Source organism: Triturus cristatus, chromosome 6 (assembly GCF_964204655.1).
Source record: "Triturus cristatus chromosome 6, aTriCri1.1, whole genome shotgun sequence".
Taxonomy (NCBI): domain Eukaryota; kingdom Metazoa; phylum Chordata; class Amphibia; order Caudata; family Salamandridae; genus Triturus; species Triturus cristatus.
In genome coordinates this window covers 330056730-330080890 of record NC_140589.1, presented here as the reverse complement: position 1 = coordinate 330080890, position 24161 = coordinate 330056730, and the positions used below count along the sequence as shown (strand labels likewise).

The 24161-nt window shown below is 45.9% G+C and overlaps 1 long non-coding RNA gene across 1 annotated transcript in view; it reads right to left on the bottom strand.

The window, feature by feature from the left end:
• Positions 1–5094: 5094 nt before the first annotated feature.
• LOC146817137 (uncharacterized) overlaps positions 5095–24161 on the bottom strand; it is a 111309-nt gene continuing 92242 nt past the window's right edge. Inside the window, exons 2-3 of the long non-coding RNA XR_014962493.1 lie at positions 7144–7203; positions 5095–5659 (exon numbers count right to left, since the gene is read on the bottom strand). This is a non-coding gene — a long non-coding RNA (uncharacterized LOC146817137). The remainder of the gene's footprint in view (positions 5660–7143; positions 7204–24161) is intronic.

Sequence of the window (24161 nt, the reverse complement as noted above, 5' to 3'; positions counted from 1 at the left end):
TTTTAAGAGAGCTTTACTTACAACCACCAGTTGACAATGATAATCAATCGCTGGCTTTCTTAAGACCAGCACATCACTAACCAGCATATCCGGTCAACCACAGGCAGACTTGAACATTTTTGGAGACATCACCACTCAATGACAAAACAAAAAAACAGCACTTGTATGGAAACAGTGATTTCCCTGAGCATTATTTTCATATGTGAGGAGGCAGGGCTTTTAAAGAAAATCTCCTCTGTCTTAATTGCAGGCAATGCAAACATTTGTCTTAATGGAGCATATTTGTTACACGCATGGAAACAATCTTTAAAGAGCACTATCACAAGTGATAACATTATCAAAAAGACACAGAGCTCATGGATTATGATACTCAAAATACGAAATCAACATAATTTGCAGCACAGGTCTTCAATCAGCACGCCCTGCAGTCATTTGAAAAAAAAGCACTGGTTGAGCCAATAGGTCTTGTCTATGCGAGATCTATTGTCTTTGTCAATGAGTTTTTAGACATGATGCACATTAGCGAGAGCTGCTATGCAACATAGCATATAGTCGAGGAAAAAAATTGCCATAACTAGGCCAGCAGTTTTTTTACCCATGATGCACAGCAGCCCGTGCTGCTCTGCCATATATAAAAAAAAGAAGGGTTACAGGTAAAGCACATGTGGATGGCGTGATGGAGGGGGAGAAAGCAGCAATAACGCATAGAGGGAGAAGGGGGGATAGGGAAAGCAAAGCGAGGGAGTTGCGTAGGAGGGAGGGAATACCAGACATTGGCAGGGGAAGTAGGAGGCTGAAAGAAATAGTTGTAGTGGTGTCATGGTTACATGCACGAGATGATCGCAGCGAATGGAGCCTTTAACGAGGCTCTTGCGCACGATCATCTCGTGTGTCAATATGTTGTTGATTAAAATGTGTTCCACGCTCCACGCCGTTCACTGCTTACCGGTTTTCCAAGCATTCTTTATTTCATACTTGCTTCCTGGATCTTCATTTAACAATAGTACCTCAATCACAGGTCGAGCAGTGGACAGGCACTAATTAAGTTGAATCAATCTGTGCTTGGTTCATGCTCCACTGAAAGGAACGGAACTGAAGCTTCGTCTGTGCTGGCCAATTAGAAGGCAGCAAAGAAGAGTGACACCGAAGCCGACTAATGTTAAGCAGTGAGCAGGCTCCAAGCTCTACATTGTAAACAATAGTCTCACAACCGAGAGCACATACAGCACATGCGCTGTCACAGGGTTGACATAAAAAAATTACATAAAAAATCACCCTGTCTCATGCCCATTAAAGCTAGGTGGGTTGTTAAAGTTTGACGATTATAAAAATTGGGTCATGGTTCTAAAAACACATAGAAGTAACAAATAACCATTATTGATTGTTTATGTGCAGGAAGGGACACCTTCCTGCACATAAACAATCACTCCCTGCAACTAAGCAGCTATTTTTAGCGCCAGCACTAGGGAAAACACAGGGGTGTACCGTATTGATGTAAATACAGCGCTTCCCTGTGTTTTGGAAATGGCGGAGCGCGGCGCTGCCTCATTAAGGTGAACAAACAGCTGTTCGCAAAGCCTGCTAGTCTACAATATTTTGTTTGCAAACTCTTACAAACAGTATTTGTGGAGTCTGGCTACTTGATTAAGTGCAGTGGGCTCAAACATGGCACATTGCCAAAGCAGATTAAAGGGAGATGTAAAAACAATTGGTGTTAACATTCATTAAAATGCTGATGGTTCTGGGGAAAGAAACCTAAGACAGAACAAAAAATAGAAACTCAGAAGTCTCTTATCTGAATCAAGAGGGCTAGTATATATTTAGCTGAACAGAAATGGAGCCAAAATAGAGGTGTTTTTCACGTGGTTAGCTTACTAACATCGGGGCATATTATCAAGCACGGCGTTAAAATTATCGCCACTTTAGCCACAGAAAACTGCCGCTAATGGGCTTTACACCAGATCATAGGCTTCTATGGGAATTCTTAAGGGAATATTATCAAGCCCATTATCGCCGCTTTAGCGGCAGTTTTCTGCCGCTAAAGCGGTGATACTTTTAACGCCATTTCTTGATAATAGGCCCAGAATTCCTCCTCCAAACTCCCTTGTCATTTGGAGCACTTTTAACTTCCTATCATCTTCATTATAACTCACCCGCATTTTGTAGGTGGCGCCCTCTTCTGACTTCTATTCATTCACCTGGCAACAAAATGCCTCAATAAACCTTAAGGGGTTTATCACCCTCTAAAGAGTGTTAATTTTCCATTCAACTTCATGAGATAACCCACATAAATGCCGTACTCCGCCTACATTATTGATTCCAGGGGATGATAAGAATTATTTTATTTTGACTCCTACATATAGTGGCAGTGGTCTTCTCTGTTTTTTCCAACTTCAGTACACAATGGCTAATGTTAGCAATGACAATTTCTGTCACAAGCAAAAGAACATCGGGGCATAGTATCAAGCACGGCCTTAAAATTATCTCCGCTTTAGCGGCAGAAAACTGCCGCTAAAGCGGCGATAATGGGCTTGATAATATGCCGCAGAGAATTCCCATAGAAGCCCATGTTGACACCAGAACATAGGCTTCTATTGGAATCCCCAAGGGGTTGTTGGTTGTCATTTTGAAAATAGCTCTGGTGTCAACTGCTACGCTAATGTAGTGCTGAATGTTGTATTTTATCTTGAAAGTTTGCAAGAGCAGATAATACTAAATCATGAAAAAAAGATTTTGTTCTCTGCTGAGTTTCCTTTATGAGAAGTTGAGTAATGATAAAACTAAAATAGAAAGTGCTTCTGATGTTAGAAATCTTTTAGATGTATGTTCTGGATGTACACAGTTTACACAAAATGTCCAGCAAGATGCACAGGAATTCTTAATGTATATGCTTATGGTACTGGAAGATGAAGGGGTAGAAATAGAAAATATGTTTTCGTCTCTCTTATAAATGGGAACATTGTTGTGAAAACTGTATGAACACATGCAGCACTAATGTTGATTCTGAAAGGTTCATACATTTAACATTACCAGAGAGTAAATCAGTGACTTTTAGTAAATTAGTTAAAGATGCAAATCACAACATGGAATGTTCTCAATGTAAATCAGAAATGTTATCAACGTTATTTTTAAAGAAATATGGGCAGTATATCATTTTAATGATGCAACGTTGTAGAGCTGATGGAACAAAATTGGACACTTTAATAAAGAAGTTTGTAGGAAATCAATTATCAATATCAGGAAAGACTTTAGTTGCAGTTGCAATAATTTTCCATGATGGACCTTCTATAAATTCTGGTCATTACACAGTTTATCTAAAATGTGAAAAAGGCTGGACACTGTGTAATGATTCTCAATTGATTTTCAAGCAACGTTTGCCTGCAGAATTACCAAATTCCTACTTAATTTTTCTAAAACCAAAACTTTAGATACAAATTACAGCATCTGAAGAAACCATTATTTCGATTTTATAGGATTACCATTGGATATTTCACCTATAAAGGATTTAAAAATTACCATTTGGCCTCATGGAAAGGTAAATGTTTCTATTGTGGACTTCTTTGACAGATATTATTTTGGTGTATGTGCTTAAGCAACAAGATTTACAGACGTTATTTATTGCAAATAGTTATTGTTATTAGAAGATATTTTTAATATATATGTTACATTTCTATCAAGGTATGTTTTACTGAGGATAGATTCAGGGCTTTTTTAAACGATCTTTCAGATTGTTTATTTTTTTGCCCGCTGTTAAGTGATGAATACAATTGATATCACTATTTTCAGTGAAATTCAATATATTCTGAAAACAGCAAAAAAAGGGCAAAAAATTACTTTGTTAAATATGAAAATATGTGTACTGTATTCTAAAATGTATTGTTAAATATTACTACTTTTTTTCTTTTTTTTCAGATCTAGAAAGAAAATTTGGGAAATTGAATCTATTTTTCTTGTAATTAAAAAAAACATTTATTTCTAATTAAGTTATTTTGTTGGTCAGGTAAGTTTAAAATATCTGTATTTCTCACCCCTTCACTTTCATGCTCCCTTTTCTTCACTTCTCCTCACTCTGCTTTTCTCATTCCCCTTCCCTCTCTCTTCTTCCTTTACCGTTCTTTCGTAACTCCCTCACTCCTTCTCTACTACTCCCCTAGGTTTACTGCCTCCATCACTATTTTTTCAACCATGTTTCTCTCCTTATCTCCATGTGTCTCAGTCATTCTAACTGCCTTACTCCTTCTCAGTTCCTTGCTCTCTGTCTCTGTTTCTGTCTCTCTCCCTTTGTCTGTCTTACCCTTAATTTCCTTAACATCTCTGTTTCTACCACTCCTCCTCTCTCCATCACTCATTTTCCATCTATGTTAATTTTTTTACCTTCTCCGTCATTCTCCTTCCCTCACCTTCCCTAACTGTCACTATCCTTTACTCATAGTCACTCCTATTCTCCTACTTCACTTCCTCCTGTCTGTGTCTCACACCCCTTCATCTTTTCGCATTCTTTCCTTCACTCTCCCTCACTCTCCTTTGCTCATTGAAATCCTGACTCCCTTTCTCTCACTCCAGTTTCCTAAATCCCTCCATTCCCTCACTCCCCATCTCTCACTTTCCCTTACCCCCTTTTCATCCGCTTCATCTGTTACTCCCTTTTCCTATCTCCGTCCCTTACTTCCCTTTTCTCACTCCCCCTCCATCACTCTCCATTACTCACTGCCATTCCCTTACTCATTCACTCTTCTTACCTGTATCCTCTACCCTTAGTCCTTTTGTTGCAGTCAGTCTTTCACTTCCCTTTCATGACTGATCATACTTTCCTTTTCTCACTCATTCTGTCTGTCCTTTCCTCCTCTTCACTCAGTCATTTCAATCATTTCAATCATTCATGTATACACTACACATTAATTCAATAAAATTAGAACACAGTATATTAGGAATATAGCTCTTCTTGGAAAAGTGAAGTGAGTTCTGAAAAGAACTTATTTTTTTGTCTTTTTTGTTTTGTATTTTTTTTTTAGTTTTTTAACAATTTTGTATTTTTTTTTATTTTTTTAGAGCACCAAAAAAAAACTGGTAATGAAAAACTGTTCAACAGGAACAAACACAATAAATGAAAAAAATTATGGGCTGGAGCATGTGTGCTGCTGTATTCTGTTTTCGATCAAGTTAATACTGCTCTCACCGTAGCAAAGAACAGCATTGCACACATTACAATGTATGTGCATCTTCTGGAAAAGTGGGGGGATGTCCAGTGGCCTGGTGCACGGAGAATCTGCGGCCGCAGATGATGTGCCCGGCTGAGCAAGTGGAGAGTTGTCCCTTAGGGCTCTAGTTGACTCTCGAGCATAAAGTACAGGATGCACTGTCTTGAAGTGTCTCAACATTGAATAAATACTAAACAAGTATTTCTTGGTGGGATCTCCTCTGGATAACACACTTCCACAAATAGTGCATGTGCAGGTGCAGGTTGAACTGGCACCTGAGGTCGAGGGCATGTTCTTGCTGCCGGTCAGATCACATTTCGGCAGCGACTTCCAGGTCCCTGCCTTTTTATTGTCCCGATACCTCCTTGCCATGAGACGATACCGCTTGTGGACCTTCTTCAAGTGGAGGTACCGGTCCTTGGCAACCTGGAATGTGTGTTGCTTCTCAGGTGTCATGTTGTCTGTAAAAACAAACTCAATGTCATTTTTCTGTCCCCTACACTATGTAAATGTCCAACATGATATCTGTATTACAAGTTCAAAACAACATTGGAGGCAACACACTCGCTTCACTCTATTAAGTCAAAGACTGCCCTGTTAAACCCAATGTCTAAGCTTGATTCAATGACTACATGCTGTGGAGACTGACATGACAGTGCATGGCATGGGACATGCACTGACACTACTAAAAGCTAATGACACGCTACAAACATGGCACCATTGGACAACCGGGCTGTGGTTGACATGTACAATTGACTTGAGTCGGGAGGCATAACCCCTACGTGCACAGCACCACCCTCTCCTATCCTGTGACCGACAGCTGCATCAAAAGTACATTGCACATGTGCAACCATGTGTGTCCCCCAGGAACTGTGTGCAGTACATCAAGTCAGTGCCAAGACAGGCACTTTTTCACAAGTGTGCAAGGGTGTATGTGTGCAGGTGTGAATATCAACCTATTGTAATATCACACTACATGCACAATAACCTGACTGGGACTGCCCTACTCACACTTTCAATCATGCTGCATCATGCCGCACACATGGAAACATGTTTGGTGTATGAATGCCGACTTAGGCACCTACTCACTCCACCATTACCATGCAATTGGTGATAGTTATCCCCTACGAGAGGGAGACATCATTGAACCACAACAGCCACTCATGCATGTCTTGTAACCACCTCTCCATAGTAGAGATGAACACGCATGCCTCAACTACGCAAACCGTTACAATGGATTACACATTGTAATGGCACCCTGGGGTCATGAGGATTGTGTAATTGTTATGGCTAATGCGTACTCACAGATATTGTTGGCGCAGGCAGGATTGTCAAATCTATGCTACATCAAATGATGCATAGCTAATGCATGCTAAATTAATGAACACATCTATTAAATGTGTTTGTGTAATATGCCATTGACAATTTTGGCTCTGAGCTACACACTGCCCCTTCTGGTTATCTGCTATGCAGCATACCTTAGAAATCACTGTGACAACATGTCTGACCTTGGACGGACATAAATGCACTGCCTCCTTGTGCAGAATGCAACACCCACTGCACGCCCCTTGGACGATGTACACAGCATGAAAGTGGGCCTTCTTGACTAGGCTGCGCAAATGAACATGGGATAAAATGCAAGTGGCCTATTGCCAACACTACTTCAGTGTAAATGTCTAGTTGGCAGCATTAGTTGCTCGAAAATAGGCACATAAATTGACATGTGTATCACTGACTGTTGATGGACAAAGTCACAACTCTGAAAAAGATGCATTATACCCCTTCAAACTACCATTTTGTACACAAATATGATTTGCAGAATATCGCTGCACATCGTAGGCAATTGACATGCGATACACACCCATACTGCTAATCAACAACGTGTTGCATTTGGCACAGACACTCATGACCCCACAACATGCCAATATTTGTTGTCACTACTCACCAGTGGCGTGTGGGTCCCGGAATCTGTCAATGTCCCCCTGGGTGATAGGTTGACGTCCATCTGTGAGAGGACAAATGTAAATATGTGTTGTTAGCAAACTTTAACAAACGTGGCATATTCACAATGTAAATTATTACAGTGACTGACAATGCTACATCCCTGTGGTGTTGACTTCATGTTGGCCACATGACTGGGACTACTTTGAAAGGCATTCACACACGACCTGTGGAAGCAGAGGCTGCCCAGCCAAAACATCACTGCTGGCAGACCTGCACATGAGTTGTGTTACGCAATCTTAAAGCACCTACTCCACACAGACAGAGAAAAAACTGTTGCACTCATCATCCTTGACTTATCGCTGCGGCGTTCACCACTGTCTCTCAAAGCACACCAATATGCAGACTCCATAACGCAGGGATCCAAGACAAGGCCCTCCACTGGATCTGCTCCTTCCTCAATGGACAAAGGCTGTGGGTTGGACTCCCCTCTTTTGTCTTGGAGCCTACAACAACCACCTGTGGAGTCCACCAGGGATCCTCACTAAGCCCTACACTCTTCAACATCTACATGGCTCTGCACGCCACAATCGTGATTAGCTATGGACTCAACATTGTATCATATGCATAGGACTGACAACTCCTCCTCGACACATCCAACTAACACAACTATTGAGAAGCCATGGAAGACCTTGCAAAATGGATGTCAAACAGCTGCATACAAGTAATCAACAACAAAACATAAGTACCCATCATGCTCCAAAACCTCCACGCATGGAATTACACAGGGTCCTCCCACGGCATAGGGAACTCACACCCCACCACGGACAAGGCAGGCAACCTGGAATCCATCTTGGACTCTGATGTCCAAAATAATCGCAAGTTCTAGCCGGTCTCATCATCCTGCTTCTACACACTCTGCCTCCTATTTCAGACCATCAAATGACTCCCACTCAAACACACATAGACAGTCAGTCATGCCCTGTGCGACAGCTCACCCTACTACGGAACTACAGTCCATGCCGGAATTTACATAAACCACATCCGCAAGCTGCAGGACATCTCAAATGCAACCGCAGGGCAAAAATCTGATCACAGCACAATAATACAATGTAAAAATAGGTTTGCACAATGAAGACAGACTACATTTTAGGGATAAATCTGTTTACTGAAAGGAAGAAATATTTGTCAAACACAGCTTGCTGCCTACATCCAGAGGCCGGCCGGGCGAACACTGTGAGCATTTACACAGCGTTTAAGCCACAACCCGGAGGCCGGCCGCATACTTGAAGAGTGAACAAGCCACTAAGAGCGTCTTCCATTTTCCAAAGAATAAACATGTAAAACAGACAAGTGAAACAATCAAGAACAAAGGAGAAAACAAACCCCTCCCCCAATACCCCTCCCACCACCCCACCTTCTGCACCGGTTACAGCCTCCCTAGATGATAGTAAGCATCCACAATATGCGTGGAAGAAAGCCCCCTCCTCACTCCACTGGGGGAGCGACGGCGGATGATTGCTCCATCGGTAGAAGGCGTAAGACCTGCAAGTACTTGGAGCATGTAACTTCCCTCATATCTCGGGGCAGTAAACTCACAAATGGGGCCCCACAGAGTTGCGAAATCTCTCACCCTTCCCTCCGCACCCAGAGACAGACGATCCATAGCTAATAGGTTCCTTAAACGTTGTAACCAGGACAGGAGTTCTGGAACTGCCACTGTACCCCACTGTTCTAGGATAACCTGATTGTCCGCCAGCAATGCTCTGGCTATTTGCCTACCCCTGAGGCATGTTAGTGGGAAAGCCTTAGGATGTGAGAGGCCAAGGAGAGTGTACTCCGGGGCGCGGGGCATTGCAATGTCGAACGCTGTATCTATGTTATCTAAGAACTCACCCCAATATCTTTGCAATTTCGGGCAATGTAAGTGCACGAGGGTACCAGTCATTCTACATCCCCGCCAGCAGCGATCTGGCTTGCTTTTATCCCAGCCATGAAGTCGCGCAGGTGTGCAACACCAATGAGAGCGAACCTTAAAGGAGATTTCAGCCCCTGCTACACTGTGCGCCGTGTGGTTTGCGCAATACAGGATACGTTCCCATTCCTTGGAGGAGAGCAGCCTCCCCAGCTCTATTTCCCACAAAACCTGCGCTTTTGTGCACTGACCACTCAGACTCCTCAAAAGCATGTTGTACAGCTCAGATGAGGGGACGTTTGTCCTCCTTACGCACTAACCACTTCTCATATGACGTAAACAACCTTGACATTCGCGCATAGTTAGTAGGCCCCGTCACTGGCGTAACGAACCTTGAGGGGCCCTGTAGGAGAGTAGGATCTGCACTTATGTTGCCCCCACTTTTCTGATGTATACACTGGTTTCTGACTAGTCTGGCTGGGTCCCTGCTAATCAGGGCCCCAGTCTCACTGATCTCTCTAAAATAACTTGGTGTGCATATTAGATGCACTAGTGATTGGATACTGTGGTACCTTATGAGCCCCTAGTATATGGTACCTTAGGGCATTGGTACTTCACAGGCCTAACAGGGGCTGCAGCATGTATTATGCCACCCCTGGGAAGCATTCACAATCTGACACCACAGGCCTGCTGCTGCAGGCTGTGTGAGGTAGTGTTAGCACTCCTCACTGAGATATAGGTTCCTATATCTCACCATACACACACATAAAAACCTATCAGTCACCCCTCTAGCAGGCCCTAACAATCCTGAAGGCAGGGTGCTTGGTTTACTATGTGAGGGGGTGCTTCTGCCTGAGCAGGACCCATCTGCAGCTAGCAGAGTCTATTCTCTACTGCTGTTTGTGGATGCGGTTAAACCATATACTCTTAAGTGCATTATAACCTCGCGGTAAATGCTAACTTTGGAATGACTGCATCAAAACATGTCGTGTTTGGTGTCAAACAACTTGGAATCATACATCCACACCAGTAACTGGTGTGGGAGTATGATCCCACCCTTCTAGAGGAGACGACATGTACCCACTGTACTAAACGGTAGAAATCTTCTAGAGCCCTGGCATCACAAAATGGATGCCACCGGCACAGACACCGGGCTGCCCTCCTGCTGCTGACCGAAACTCGCAGTGGAGGAAGCCCAACAAAGGGTATCCTGTCACAGGGAGGTGTTACCACCTCCCAGACAGGATTTAGTGTATTGGAGCTGGGTGGGTGCACTGTTAGAGTGCCTTTGAAGTCCTGCACTGTGGGAGCAGTAGGCTCCTCTGTGCATATGCCAGCTCAAACCGGTTCAGGGGCTACCTGCCCCTGCTCTGGCGCGCAACTGGACAAAGGGAAGTGGGTGTAACCATCCACTACCCTGACCCTCCTAGAGGAGTGGTCATAGAGCTAGTCCATCCCCTATCTTCACTATAAGATACCAAGCATTGCCAATGCAATTCAGATTACACCTGGACGACGCTCTACAAAGAAGAATCCTGGCCCTTCGATGTTCCACTATCTCTGGAAGACTGAAGAATCTCCCTTGGAGTCAAGGAGTGACTCCCCTGCTTGGCAGGCACCAGTAACTTGATCAACGGTTGCAAACTTCACCGCTCCCGCCGGAGTCCGAAGTCCCTGCATCCCCTGAAGCAGATTTCCTGACCTCTCGACAGCCATTTTGAGTCCCCAGCAAAGCTGTGGCGTCTGAACCCCACGAGTGACGAGGAGCAGCAATACCAGGGAACCAAGCACTGATTTCGAGTGCAAACCCTAAACAACGTTCTACGAACTTGTGCTTTGGACCATCTGTAGTCCAAGTCCATAGCAGGTCTGGTACTGAAAATCAGCGGCCTACCCCGTCCCGAGTGACCGTGGGTTCCTGTGGAACTTTTCCTACAAAGGCGTCTTCGCGGTTGCTTGCCCATTGGCTAGTGACTCACCCGAAGACTTTCTCATCAACTTCAAGGGCTCTCCTGGTTGCTCCGGGCCTGCCCTCACTTACCCTTGTGGGGTAAGTCCATCAGACCTTGCTGGTCTGCCCCATCTTCAATCTTCATTCCACACGAGACTTGCAGTTGCCAAGGCTTGTTGGCTCCAATCCGGTTGCCGACACCGTCATCAGCTGCAGACGTTGTGGGCCCCTCCGAATCCAGCTGCTGGTTACCATCGATCTCTCCTGGACCTCGTGAGCGAAGAGACAAATCACCATCGACGACCTGAAGCGACGCAACATCAGTGGTCATCCATCCTGCTGGCCACCGGTCACTGGCAAGTGACTTTGAACTCTGTCCCCTCAATTTTCAGGTCCTCTTCAACTTCAATCCATCTTCGGATTCCAGCGGACACCTCTCCAGTCGTCACAAGCAGCAAGTCTTCAGTGATCTCCATTGAAAACAGCATCGCGATCCGACACCAAAAGACACCTATGCACCCGGCTTCCGTGGGTGAGGTAACTCGTGCACTCTGGTGCCCAAGTGTGTGTTGGCCCTCGAAATACTTACCCTGTAAGTGGCTTGCTTGTTGACTTCTCCGAAGTGCCCTAAAACTTTAAATTACAAACCGCGACTTGTGCCATTGAAACCAATAGGAAACCCGCGGCTGTGTTTAGACACTGCACGCGTCTGCCGTGGGCTGATTACTTACCTGCTAACACTGCAGAAGTGCAGCCCCAGTGATTCCCAAGGCCCTAGGCCTTTTCATTTTGCAAGTCGAGTTTGTTAAACCATTTTCTTAGTATATGGCCTGGTACGCCCCTAGGGCTACAGCCATATTTGTGCTTAATTTATTGAGAAGTGTTGACATTTGAATGTGTATCTGGGTTCTAATCTCATAAAGAGATTAGTAGAGTGTATCTAAGAATAAATACATATATATTTGATATATATACCTGTGTGGTGTCCTTTTCATTTGGTAATTCAAGAGATTATAAGGTAAAACAAGCTGCTTTACATTCCTCAGAGACTTAGCCTGAAGGCTGCTCTCCACAGCTACCACTAGGATAGCTTTCTTTAAAAGGTTGTCTTAAACCTATCTACCAAGAGTCGAATTGGACTGGTGCAAGGTGGCCACTATAACTAGTGACCACCATATGCCAGGCCAACTTCTCACATTGGTGGGCAGCGTGTGGGATTCCAGCTTGCCATTGTTTTACCAGAAAATCTCTATTTGAATTACTAACTGAAAACCACTAAAGGTACTCAAAGTACATATAAAAGTCAAGCTAGCATCAATAAGTTCTACTGAACTTAGAGCTGTTTGTGAAGGGATAAGCACACCCTTGCCACAGCTCAAGCTAGGTCCAGTAGGCCTTAACTAGTGTAGGTAGTACAACACTGCACAACACTAGCATGTCTCACCAAGGTGGAGCCAGTGGGTCCACCCCATCTCAGTACAAAGATATAGCCTACACTGAACTGAAGGCCTTATGCTTTGAAAGACAACTGAGGGTGGGCAGGAGTCCCTCATCACAACACCTGATAGATCTGTTAGTAGCAGATGACCTGAAACAAGCTCTAGGAGCAAGTGGGTCTGCATCAGGGAGTGGGTCAGCCATAGGCTCTGGGTCTGATGGTGAAAATCAAGATGACCTGGAGTCTGTGATTGAAGGGCCAGGCCCAGAAGGGTCTGAAAAGAACAGAGGAATTCTCCCTAAGAGAACTGACAAAGTGGGAGAAAGGCCTAGGTCCCTCTCAAGGGACTCTGACCATTCATACCACTCTGGAAGAGAATCTGTTCACCAGAGGAACTCCACCTATCCCAGGGAGTCCTCCTCTGAAAGAAGGTTCAAGATGCTCCAGTATGAGGAAGCGAGGCTTGCCCTCAGAACCAAGCAATTGGCCTTAGATAGGGAAGCCTTCGAGCTCCAAAGAACTTCTAAGAAGGAGGGGTTAGATACCCCTGGTGGCAGCAACAGTGTACCTAGAGGCAGAGATTACATTCCAGACCATAGGAACCTGTCCAAGGTTGTTCCTCCCTACCAGAGTGGGGATGATATCCACAAATGGATAACTGCTATGGAGAGGGCCTGTAAATTTCAACAGGTCCCCCAGACACAGTGGGCAGCAATCTTGTGGCTCTCCTTTTCAGATAAAGGTAGAGACAAGCTCTTCACTGTTAGAGAAGAAGATGCTAATGATTATGAAGCCCTGAAGAGTGCTTTGATTAATGGGTTTGGCTTAACCACTGAACAGTACAGGTTGAAGTTCAGAGACACACAGAAAGCACAGACTCAGGATTGGACTGACTTTGTTGATTGTGCAACCAAGGCTCTAGAAGGTTGGCTGGTTGGTAGTAGAGTAACTGACTTTAAGGGATTGTATAATCTTATAATGTGAGAACAGATCCTTAATAATTGCCAGAACCAGTTGTTGCATCAGTACCTGGTGGACTCTGATCTGACCTCTCCCCAAGAATTGGGAAAGAAGGCAGACAAATGGGTCAGAACCAGGGTGAGGCAGAAAAACCAGAACCAAGGTGGTGACACTAAGAAGCAAGATCCTAAAGGCTCAGAGAAAGGTGGGGATAAATCTAAAGATCAGAAGTCTTCACAAGGGCCCCAAAAATCTGCAACTGGTGGGGAGTCACAATCTGCAAAGGGAAAAGGCCAAAAGAAGCCCTGGTGCAAATTCTGTAAACAGAAAGGGCACTGGACGTCTGACTGTACAAAGTCTAAAGACCAAACCACCACCACTCCAGCCCCTAAGGCAACTGTTCCCCCTAGTGCAGTCATTGGTGGAGGTAATACTCAGAATAAGGGTGTAGTAGGGTTGACCCTGGGTTCTGATGTGGACTCTGGCCTAGTCAGAGTACCAACACAGGCATTGCTAGTTTGTGAGGGAGACCTTGAGACCTTCCTAGTGAGCCCCAGTAATCTGGGCAAATACAAACAGCAGCCTATTATAAATGGCAAACAGGCTTTGGCATTTAGGGACACAGGTGCTAGTGTCACCATGGTGGCAGAGGACCTACTGGACCCTACACAGATCATCCTAGGTGAAATGTACCACGTAACCAATGCAAGAAACACCAGGACCAACCATAGCCTGGCAGTTGTGAATTTCTCCTGGGGAGGGGTAACTGGCCTCACAAAGGTAGTAGTCAGTGCAGACCTCCCTGTCAAATGTTTGTTGGGCAATGATCTGGAGACTTCAGCCTGGTCTGAAGTAGAATTATGGACTCATGCTGAGATGTTGGGCATACCTGCAGAGGTATTTGCTGTGACCAGGTCACAAGCCAAAATGCATAAAGCTGAACCAGCTCTGGATCCTGAAACTATGGACCAGGTGCTACCCAAGAGGAGGAGCAGTAGGGTTAAGGCTGGGCCTTCCCCTCTGTCTCAGTTCTCAGATTCCCCTCCTGAGGGAGGAGAAGCAGAGCCTGAAGAAGGAACTGCCCCAGAGGAACTTGAGCCTGGTCAGGTTGAGTTCTTGGGGGCAGGGGGACCTTCCAGGGAAGATCTGAGCAAAGAGCAACAGTGCTGCCCGGCTCTTGAACCCCTCAGACAGCTGGCTGCTGCTGAGGCTGCTGGGAGTGCTAGTGGGTCCCATAAGGTTTTTTTGGGATGAGGGGCTCCTATATGCTGAGGCTAGAGATCCTACCCCTGGAGCCACCAGGAGGTTGGTAATTCCTCAGAAGTTTAGGGGGTTCCTCTTGACCCTAGCACACAATATCCCATTGGCAGGACACTTGGGCCAAAACAAGACCTGGGACAGGCTTGTACCACATTTTCATTGGCCACACATGTCTGAAGACACAAAGGAGTTTTGTCGCTCCTGTGTCACTTGTCAAGCCAGTGGCAAGACAGGTGGCACCACAAAGGTCCCCCTGATACCACTACCTGTGGTGGGGGTAGGGATTGACATTTTTGGTCCCCTTGACCCACCAACAGCATCTGGGCACAGATTTATACTGGTGGTAGTGGATCATGCCACCAGGTATCCAGAAGCTATACCCCTATACCCCTAAGGACTACCACAGCTCCTGTGGTAGCAAGAGCCCTCATTGGAGTCTTCTCCAGAGTGGGTTTCCCTATGGAGGTCATCTCTGACAGAGGTTCTAACTTTATGTCAGGATATCTAACTGCAATGTGGAAGGAGTGTGGTGTAAACTACAAATTCACTACTCCCTATCACCCACAATGCAATGGGTTAGTTGAGAGATTCAACAAAACCCTAAAGGGAATGATTAAAGGACTCCCAGAGAAGCTTAGGCGAAAATGGGACATTTTACTTCCCTGCCTTCTGTTTGCATACAGGGAGGTTCCTCAGAAGGGGGTTGGCTACAGCCCTTTTGAACTTCTGTTTGGGCACCCTGTTAGAGGACCATTATGTCTGGTGAAGGAGGGATGGGAGTTACCTCTCAAACCTCCCAAACAAGATGTAGTGGACTATGTACTTGGTCTCCGCTCCAGGATGGCAGAGTATATGAAGAAGGCCACAATAAACCTTGAGGCAAGCCAATAACTCCAAAAAGCTTGGCATGACCAAAAGGCTGTCCTGACTGTTTACCAGTCAGGCCAGAAAGTGTGGGTGTTGGAGCCTGTGGCCCCAGCAGCTCTCCAGGACAAATGGAGTGGCCCCCATACAATTGTTGAAAAGAAGGGAGAGGTCACCTACTTGGTAGATCTTGGCACTCCCAGGAGCCCACTTAGGGTGCTCCATGTCAACAGACTTAAGGCATATGTGGACAGGGCTGACATGAGCTTGCTCATGGCAACTGATGAGGACCAGGAGGAGGAGAGTGACCCTCTCCCTGACCTGCTCTCACAGAACCCTGATGATGGGTCAGTTGATGGTGTTGCTTTGGCAAGCAGCCTCACTGAGCATCAACAAACTGAATGTAGACAAGTGCTACATCAGTTTAGTCATATGTTTAACCTGACCCCAAGTCAGACTTCCTGGTGCACCCATGAGGTGGACACTGGAGACAGTCTGTCTGTAAACAGTAAAATCTACAGGCAACCTGACCATGTCAGGGACTGTATCAGGACTGAAGTCGAGAAAATGTTGGAGCTAGGTGTTATTGAGCCCTCAGATAGCCCTTGGGCTAGCCCAGTAGTCCTTGTCCCAAAACCTCACACCCAGGGTGGTAAGAAAGAGATGAGGTTTTGTGTTGACTACAGGGGCCTCAATGCAGTCACCAGGACTGATGCCTACCCAATACCAAGGGCAGATGAACTAATAGACACTTTGGCCTCAGCCAAGTATCTCAGTACATTTGACCTTACAGCAGGCTATTGGCAAATCAAGTTAGCTGATGATGCCAAGGCTAAAACAGCATTTTCGACCCCTGGTGGGCACTATCACTTTGTGGTAATGCCCTTTGGTTTGAAGAATGCACCTGCCACATTTCAGAGGTTGGTGAATAAAGTTCTGGCTGGTATGGAAACCTATTTCTCAGCTTATCTTGATGATATTGCTGTCTTTAGTTCCACCTGGCAGGATCACCTGGTCCACCTCAGGAATGTACTGGAGGCCCTGCAGAAAGTAGGCCTCACTATCAAGGCCACTAAGTGCCAGATAGGGCAGAGCCAGGTTGTGTATCTGGGCCACCTTGTAGGTGGAGGCCAGGTTCAACCATTGCAGAGCAAGATCCAGACCATAATGGACTGGGTAGCTCCAACCACCCAGACACAGGTGAGAGCCTTCTTGGGCCTGACTGGGTATTACAGGAGGTTTGTTAAGGGATATGGATCTATAGTGACCCCCTTAAATGATCTGACCCCCAAGAAAATGCCAAAAAAGGTTCAGTGGACAGCTAGCTGTCAAAAGGCATTTGATGACCTCAAGCAGGCAATGTGCACTGCCCCCATCTTACAGAGTCCAGATTACAAAAAGAAGTTCATTGTCCAAACAGATGCTTCAGAGCTGGGTGTGGGAGCTGTAATGTCTCAACTTAATGATGAAGGTCAAGACCAGCCAGTAGCTTTCATAAGCAGAAGGCTGACCCCTAGAGAGAAACGTTGGTCAGCTATTGAGAGGGAGGCCTTTGCTGTGGTGTGGGCCCTGAAGAAGGTGAGCCCATAGTTGTTTGGCACTCACTTCATAGTTCAGACTGACCATAACCCCCTCCTATGTCTCAAACAGATGAAAGGTGAAAATCCTAAACTGCTCAGGTGGTCCATTTCCCTACAGGGGATGGACTATACAGTGGAACCTAGACCTGGGACCCAACATGCCAATGCAGATGGACTCTCGAGGTATTTCCACTTAGAACATGAAGACTCAACTGGTCAAGGTTAGTTTAATGTCCCTGCGTTTGGAGGGGGGCGTTGTGTAGAAGAGTAGGATCTGCACTTATGTTGCCCCCACTTTTTTTCTGATGTATACACTGGTTTCTGACTATAGTCTGGCTGGGTCCCTGCTAATCAGGGTCCCAGTCTCACTGATCTCTCTAAAACAACTTGGTGTGCATATTAGATGCACTAGTGATTGGATACTGTGGTACCTTATGAGCCCCTAGTATATGGTGCCTTAGGTACCTAGGGCATTGGTACTTCACAGGCCTACCAGGGGCTGCAGCATGTATTATGCCACCCCTGGGAAGCATTCACAATCTGACACCACAGGCCTGCTGCTGCAGCCTGTGTGAGGTAGTGTTAGCACTCCTCACCGAGGTATAGGATCCTATATCTCACCATACACACACATATAAACCTATCAGTCACCCCTCTAGCAGGCCCTAACAATCCTGAGGGCAGGGTGCTTGGTTTCCTATGTGAGGGGGTGCTTCTGCCTGAGCAGGACCCCTCTGCAGCTAGCAGAGTCTATTCTCTACTGCTGTTTGTGGATGCGGTTAAACCATATACTCTTAAGTGCATTATAACCTCGCGGTAAATGCTAACTTTGGAATGACTGCATCAAAACATGTCGTGTTTGGTGTCAAACAACTTGGAATCATACACCCACACCAGTAACCGGTGTGGGAGTATGATCCCACCCTTCTAGAGGGGACGACATGTACCCACTGTACTAAACGGTAGACATCTTCAAGAGCCCTGGCGTCACAAAATGGATGCCACCAGCACAGACACCGGGCTGCCCTCCTGCTGCTGACCGAAACTTGCAGTGGAGGAAGCCCAACAAAGGGTATCCTGTCACAGGGAGGTGTTACCACCTCCCAGATAGGATTTAGTGTATTGGAGCTGGGTGGGTGCACACTTAGAGTGCCATTGAAGTCCTGCACTGGGGGAGCAGTAGGCTCCTCTGTGCATATGCCAGCTCAAACCGGTTCAGGGGCTACCTGCCCCTGCTCTGGCGCGAAACTGGACAAAGGGAAGTGGGTGTAACTACCCACTACAATGACCCTCCTAGAGAAGTGGTCATAGAGCTAGTCCCACCCCTATCTTCACTGTAAGATACCAAGCATTGCCAATGCAATTCAGACTACACCTGGACGACGCTCTACAAAGAAGAATCCTGGCCCTTCGACGTTCCACTATCTCTGGAAGACTGAAGAATCTCCCTTGGAGTCAAGGAGTGACTCCCCTGCTTGGCAGGCACCAGTAACTTGATCAACGGTTGCAAACTTCACCGCTCCCGCCGGAGTCCGAAGTCCCTGCGTCCCCTGAAGCGGATTTCCTGACCTCTCGACGGCCATTTTGAGTCCCCAGCGAAGCTGTGGCATCTGGACCCCACGAGTGACGAGGAGCAGCAATACCAGGGAACCGTGCACTCATTTCGAGTGCAAACCCTAAACAACGTTCTACGAACTTGTGCTTTGGACCATCTGTAGTCCAAGTCCCTAGCAGGTCTGGTACCGAAATTCAGCGGTCTACCCCGTCCCGAGTGACAGTGGGCTCCTGTGGAACTTTTACTGCAAAGGTGTCTTCACGGTTGCTTGCCCGTTGGCTAGTGACTCACCCGAAGACTTTCTCATCAACTTCAAGGGCGCTCTTGGTTGCTCCGGGCCTGGCCTCACTTACCCTTGCGGGGTAAGTCCATCAGACCTTGCTGGTCTGCCCAATCTTTAATCTTCATTCCACACTAGACTTGCAGTTGCCAATGCTTGTTGGCTCCAATCCGGTTGCCGACACCGTCATCAGCTGCAGACGTTGTGGGACCCTCCGAATCCAGCTGCTGGTCATCATCGATCTCTCCTGGACCTCGTGAGCGAAGAGACAAATCACCATCGACGACCTGAAGCGACGCGACATCAGTGGTCATCCATCCTGCTGGCCACCGGTCACTGGCAAGTGACTTTGAACTCTGTCCCCTCAATTTTCAGGTCCTCTTCAACTTCAATCCATCTTCGGATTCCAGCGGACACCTCTCCAGTCGTCACAAGCAGCAAGTCTTCAGTGATCTCCATTGAAAACAGCATCGCGACCCGACACCAAAAGACACCTATGCACCCGGCTTCCATGGGTGAGGTAACTCGTGCACTCCGGTGGCCAAGTGTGTGTTGGCCCTCGAAATACTTACCCTGTAAGTGGCTTGCTTGTTGACTTCTCCGAAGTGCCCTAAAACTTTAAATTACAAACCACGACTTGTGCCATTGAAACCAATAGGAAACCCGCAGCTGTGTTTAGACACTGCACGCGTCTCCTGTGGGCTGATTACATACCTGCTAACACTGCAGAAGTGAAGCCCCAGCGATTCCCAAGGCCCTAGGCCTTTTCATTTTGCAAGTCGAGTTTGTTAAACCATTTTCTTAGTATATGGTCTGGTACGCCCCTAGGGCTACAGCCATATTTGTGCTTAATTTATTGAGAAGTGTTGACATTTGAATGTGTATCTGGGTTCTAATCTCATAAAGAGATTAGTAGAGTGTATCTAAGAATAAATACATATATATTTGTTATATATACCTGTGTGGTGTCGTTTTCATTTGGTAATTCAAGAGATTATAAGGTAAAACAAGCTGCTTTACATTCCTCAGAGACTTAGCCTGAAGGCTGCTCTCCACAGCTACCACTAGGATAGCTTTCTTTAAAAGGTTGTCTTAAACCTATCTACCAAGAGTCGAATTGGACTGGTGCAAGGTGGCCACTATAACTAGTGACCAGCATATGCCAGGCCAATTTCTCACAGGCCCTCCCTGCAAGGCACCTGGGGGGCCCCCTCCGGGCTCAATCAGGAGCCCTGCAGCCAGAGCGCTGTGCTGAGGGGGGCCCCTGATAGCTTGGGGCCTCCCCACACCACGGGGGCTGCGGAGGCCTGTGTTACACCCCTGGGCCCCGTGACCCAGTGTGTTAGTTGGCGGCATGAATATACATCAGCAGCGGGCAAATCATTATCCTGTAGGAGCCGCGGAAATGGCACCAGCCCTTCTAGATCAAAGAGAGACCCTGTGCGCTTGCAGCCCTGTTCTCGCCAGCGATGGAATATCGCTGAGTCCTGACCCAGGGGGAAGTCCGGGTTATCCACGCTGGGGATTCATCGGCGAGGGAAAAGAGGTCCAGCCCTTCCGTACTGCCACCCTGTCCCAAACCTTGAGTGTGGGCGCAGTAACCGGCGAAGAGTACAAGCCCCAGGCCCAGTGCTTACGGGGTAGCCACAGTTCTCTCCAGATGTTTTTGCCAGCACAGACTGGTACATAAAGTTCCAGTGCTTCTCCAATAGCAGCCTATTCCATTTCACTATATAGCGAAGGCATGTGGCTTGGTAGTAGCCACCAATATGGGGCAATCCCAGGCCACCTAGCATTTTCGGGCGTGTAAGCTGCGCAAGTGAAAGGCGCGGCCGCTTGCCCTCCCCGACAGACTTATAACGAGGGCTTGCAATTGTGTGAGTGCACGGTGCGGGGGCACCGTGGGTATAATTTGAAATACATAGAGAATGCGTGGAAGAATCGACATTTTCACTCCTGCTATGCGTCCAAACCATGCGAGGCGCAGTTTTGACCAGGCATCCAGCGCCTTAGCCATCTCATCCAACAGTGTTGAATAGTTGAGCTTCACTGTACGGGCAAGAGTCAGAGCCAGTTGGAGACCCTGGTACTGTATATCCCCCTGCACCCAAGGAAATGGGAATTTTTGTTCCATAGCCAACACTTCCTCAAGGGGTATACCCAGACTACCTTTTATGTAACATGACTCCTCCGCACCTCAATTGCTGATTTCACTAACATTCATTCAATAAAAGATGTGAATAGTAAGGGCACTACTCACCTGGGGTGGTCTATAGGTGATGAGTATGTGCGCAGATCAATCCGACAATAAGGGTGGCCATGATGTGTCCTACTCACACGTGAGGCTCACAAGTCGCTGGGGAGAAAGGGAGTGCAGCTCCGTCTCAGCCAAATTGAAGGCTTGAAGGCCCATAGGAATGAATGGGAAGACATTCTCAATTTGCGATTCCCAGTTAGAGAATCGGAAATTGAGAATGCAATTTCAAGGGTGCCAATGGGACACCCTGTTGCACCCCTGAAATAAGCATGTGTGCACATGTGGCGGGCATACATGCCCGTGCGCTACATGGCACTTTGAAAAATGCTAAAAAGTGCTTTTTCCAAAGAAATCGCAAGTTACCACCAACCTGAAGTTGGTGGTAATTTGTGATTCCTTAAGCCAAAATCGCACAACTTGGGTGCTTCCTACATTGCATTTAAGGAATCGCAATTTGCAATTCCTTATATGCATTTGCAAAATAGGGAATCGCAAATTTTGCAATTCCTTATTTTGCGAGTGAGTTTTTGTGTGCTACATTTCACACTGCCTAAACTGCGATCGCAAACGCTGAAATTCTGTGTATTTCAGCGTTTGCAATCCAATTTGGCTTCATACATATGGCCCCTAGACTTTGACAGCTCGCGAATGAATGTGCCCACTATAATATTCTATGGCCAGCAGTGAAGGTGCAGTTCCACAGGCCGTTACTAGATGTCCCCGTAGGGCTTTGCAGCGACACCTTGCCACAGCCTGCGGTACTTCATCCATTTGGCTCAACAGAGCATTGCATTTTCTCTGGAGCTTCTTTTAATTCTAAACTTTTATCCCCTGCCTGTTCCTACTTTGCCTCACGTCATCAGACCAGAACTGACTCAATATTTGCGCTCGCGGGCTTCCAAAGGGGTCTCATGTCGTACGATACCTAGGGGACCAAACACCTACACACCTGCTGAAGTGCCTGGATTCCCTCTCGGGTGATTAGTGCACTATACAAATGAACATAACATAACCTAAGCCTGTAATGCTCCCCCTACACCGGTTCTGCTACTTCCAGCAAATTAATAAACAAGTTTGTTTTTTAAATGCGCCCTCAGCCTAACACTTTACCGATCTTTAACTAGTACTTGCATATTGGTATAAAATCACCCAAGTTCTCGCGGGTAGGTTTCTTGTAATAGCTTTGACTGTAGCGAGTACCGTACTGGAAACCAAGCTAACAAGCTGGTCAATAACTTTCTGGTTGATCAAGAGTGCACCCTCCTAGGAATGGTGCAGTTCTCAGTGATTTGTTTTCTAACAGCAGCGATTGGTTTAACTTCCGAGTCAGAAGCAGCGGAAGTGTCAACCAAGTTTGTGCACAGGGACTTCCTGTCCTAGAGAAAAAACATGCTGCGTTGTGCCAAAGGGATATAGTACCGCAGGCCGCTACTAGATGTACCTGTTAGTTTCACCATGTGAATCTAAACACTGCCTTTAGTAAAGCACTACCACTTCTGAAGATACAATACAATAATACTTTATTGGCAAGTTTGATCTTATACACAGAAAAATCCTGGTTATTTACAATTTTTAGTTTGCATATTTGTATACTGGTGAACAATAGAAACTGGCCAACAAATTGGAGCAAAAAGGAGCTCCTCAGAGGCCCAGATCGTGTATTTCTTGGCTCTTGCAATCTCCCTTCTTAGTTCAATGTCAATGTACTGTAGGCGCCAGTTGTAATTCACAATATATTTTATGAGCCTTTTTTTTGGTGACAGAAAATACTGGACTGTTTGTGGTATATAGAGACATCAGGCCTCTGCAGAGTTTTCTGATTTATAGAACAAGTTAGAGTCTATTTTCATTCATGGCAACCTCACCCCTTTTTTCCTTTACTAAATGTAAATTTTAAGTAATACAGCTATCAAAACCAACATTAAGCTTTAAGCACCACCAGTTTTGCCAGGTAACATAGGCAATGGAAAATAAGTGGTTTGCTCAAAGTTCTAATGGTAGAAGGCACAATAAAAATGCTGATAACATATAACCCAATGTATGTTTTGGACAGCATTGATCTAGAAATGAGGCTGTAGACTCCGGCTTTGTAAGTGTGGGACCGTATTCTTCTTACATATTAAACACATTATCAAATAAGCTTACAGTTATAGATTGTGTTTACACTGTCCTTCATCTTGCACCGACGTCACAATATATTACGTGTTGCTGCTTGGGTTCATACTAATAAACAGACAGTGTTCCCAGAGACTTTCTCTTACTGTACCTAACCAAGGGCATTTCAAATGTCCCATAATATTGCTATACAATGTATCCTTTGAATTGGTAGAGGAAACTGTGAGAATGACTAAAATCCAATGTATTATTACCATGAAGGAATCTTCAAATGTATTCTGTAGTAAAATGTTTTTTCTTGTTCCTTTTCTATTGGTGCATGTTCCGAGAAACATGCATTCATGCCGAATGTATGACTGTCTTCATTTTAAGTCCTATAAAATGACATGAATACTTCTGTATAAAGGAGTCCCCAAGTCTTGACCTTTAGACGGCAAATCTATGCCTAATTTCACTTAGAACAGTACGGAATTCTTTGTGCGTATTATCTGTGTATTTTGCTGCTAACTTCACTTATGGCATGTTTCATGTAATTGCCTATTAATTGTTTATATAAAACTTTGAATGACAACCCTTGTCGGTTATTCTTCCAAGAATGGTTCAGTCTTTGTCATTGTATTTAATCCAAAGGATTTAGTGACAGCTCCAGTCAGAGAGCACCAAAGTCTGTATGGGGACTATTCAGCTCCCGGCCGTAGCTGTTGAGGTGCTCATCAGCTGGAATTAAGGATAGGGTTGCACGGCAACAGATCTGGTACCAGAGATGATAGTTTTGACTGGAGCCGACCCATAATTGACAGATTAATTGGCCACAGAACTGAGTACTGCACCTTCATGGTCTAGGCGG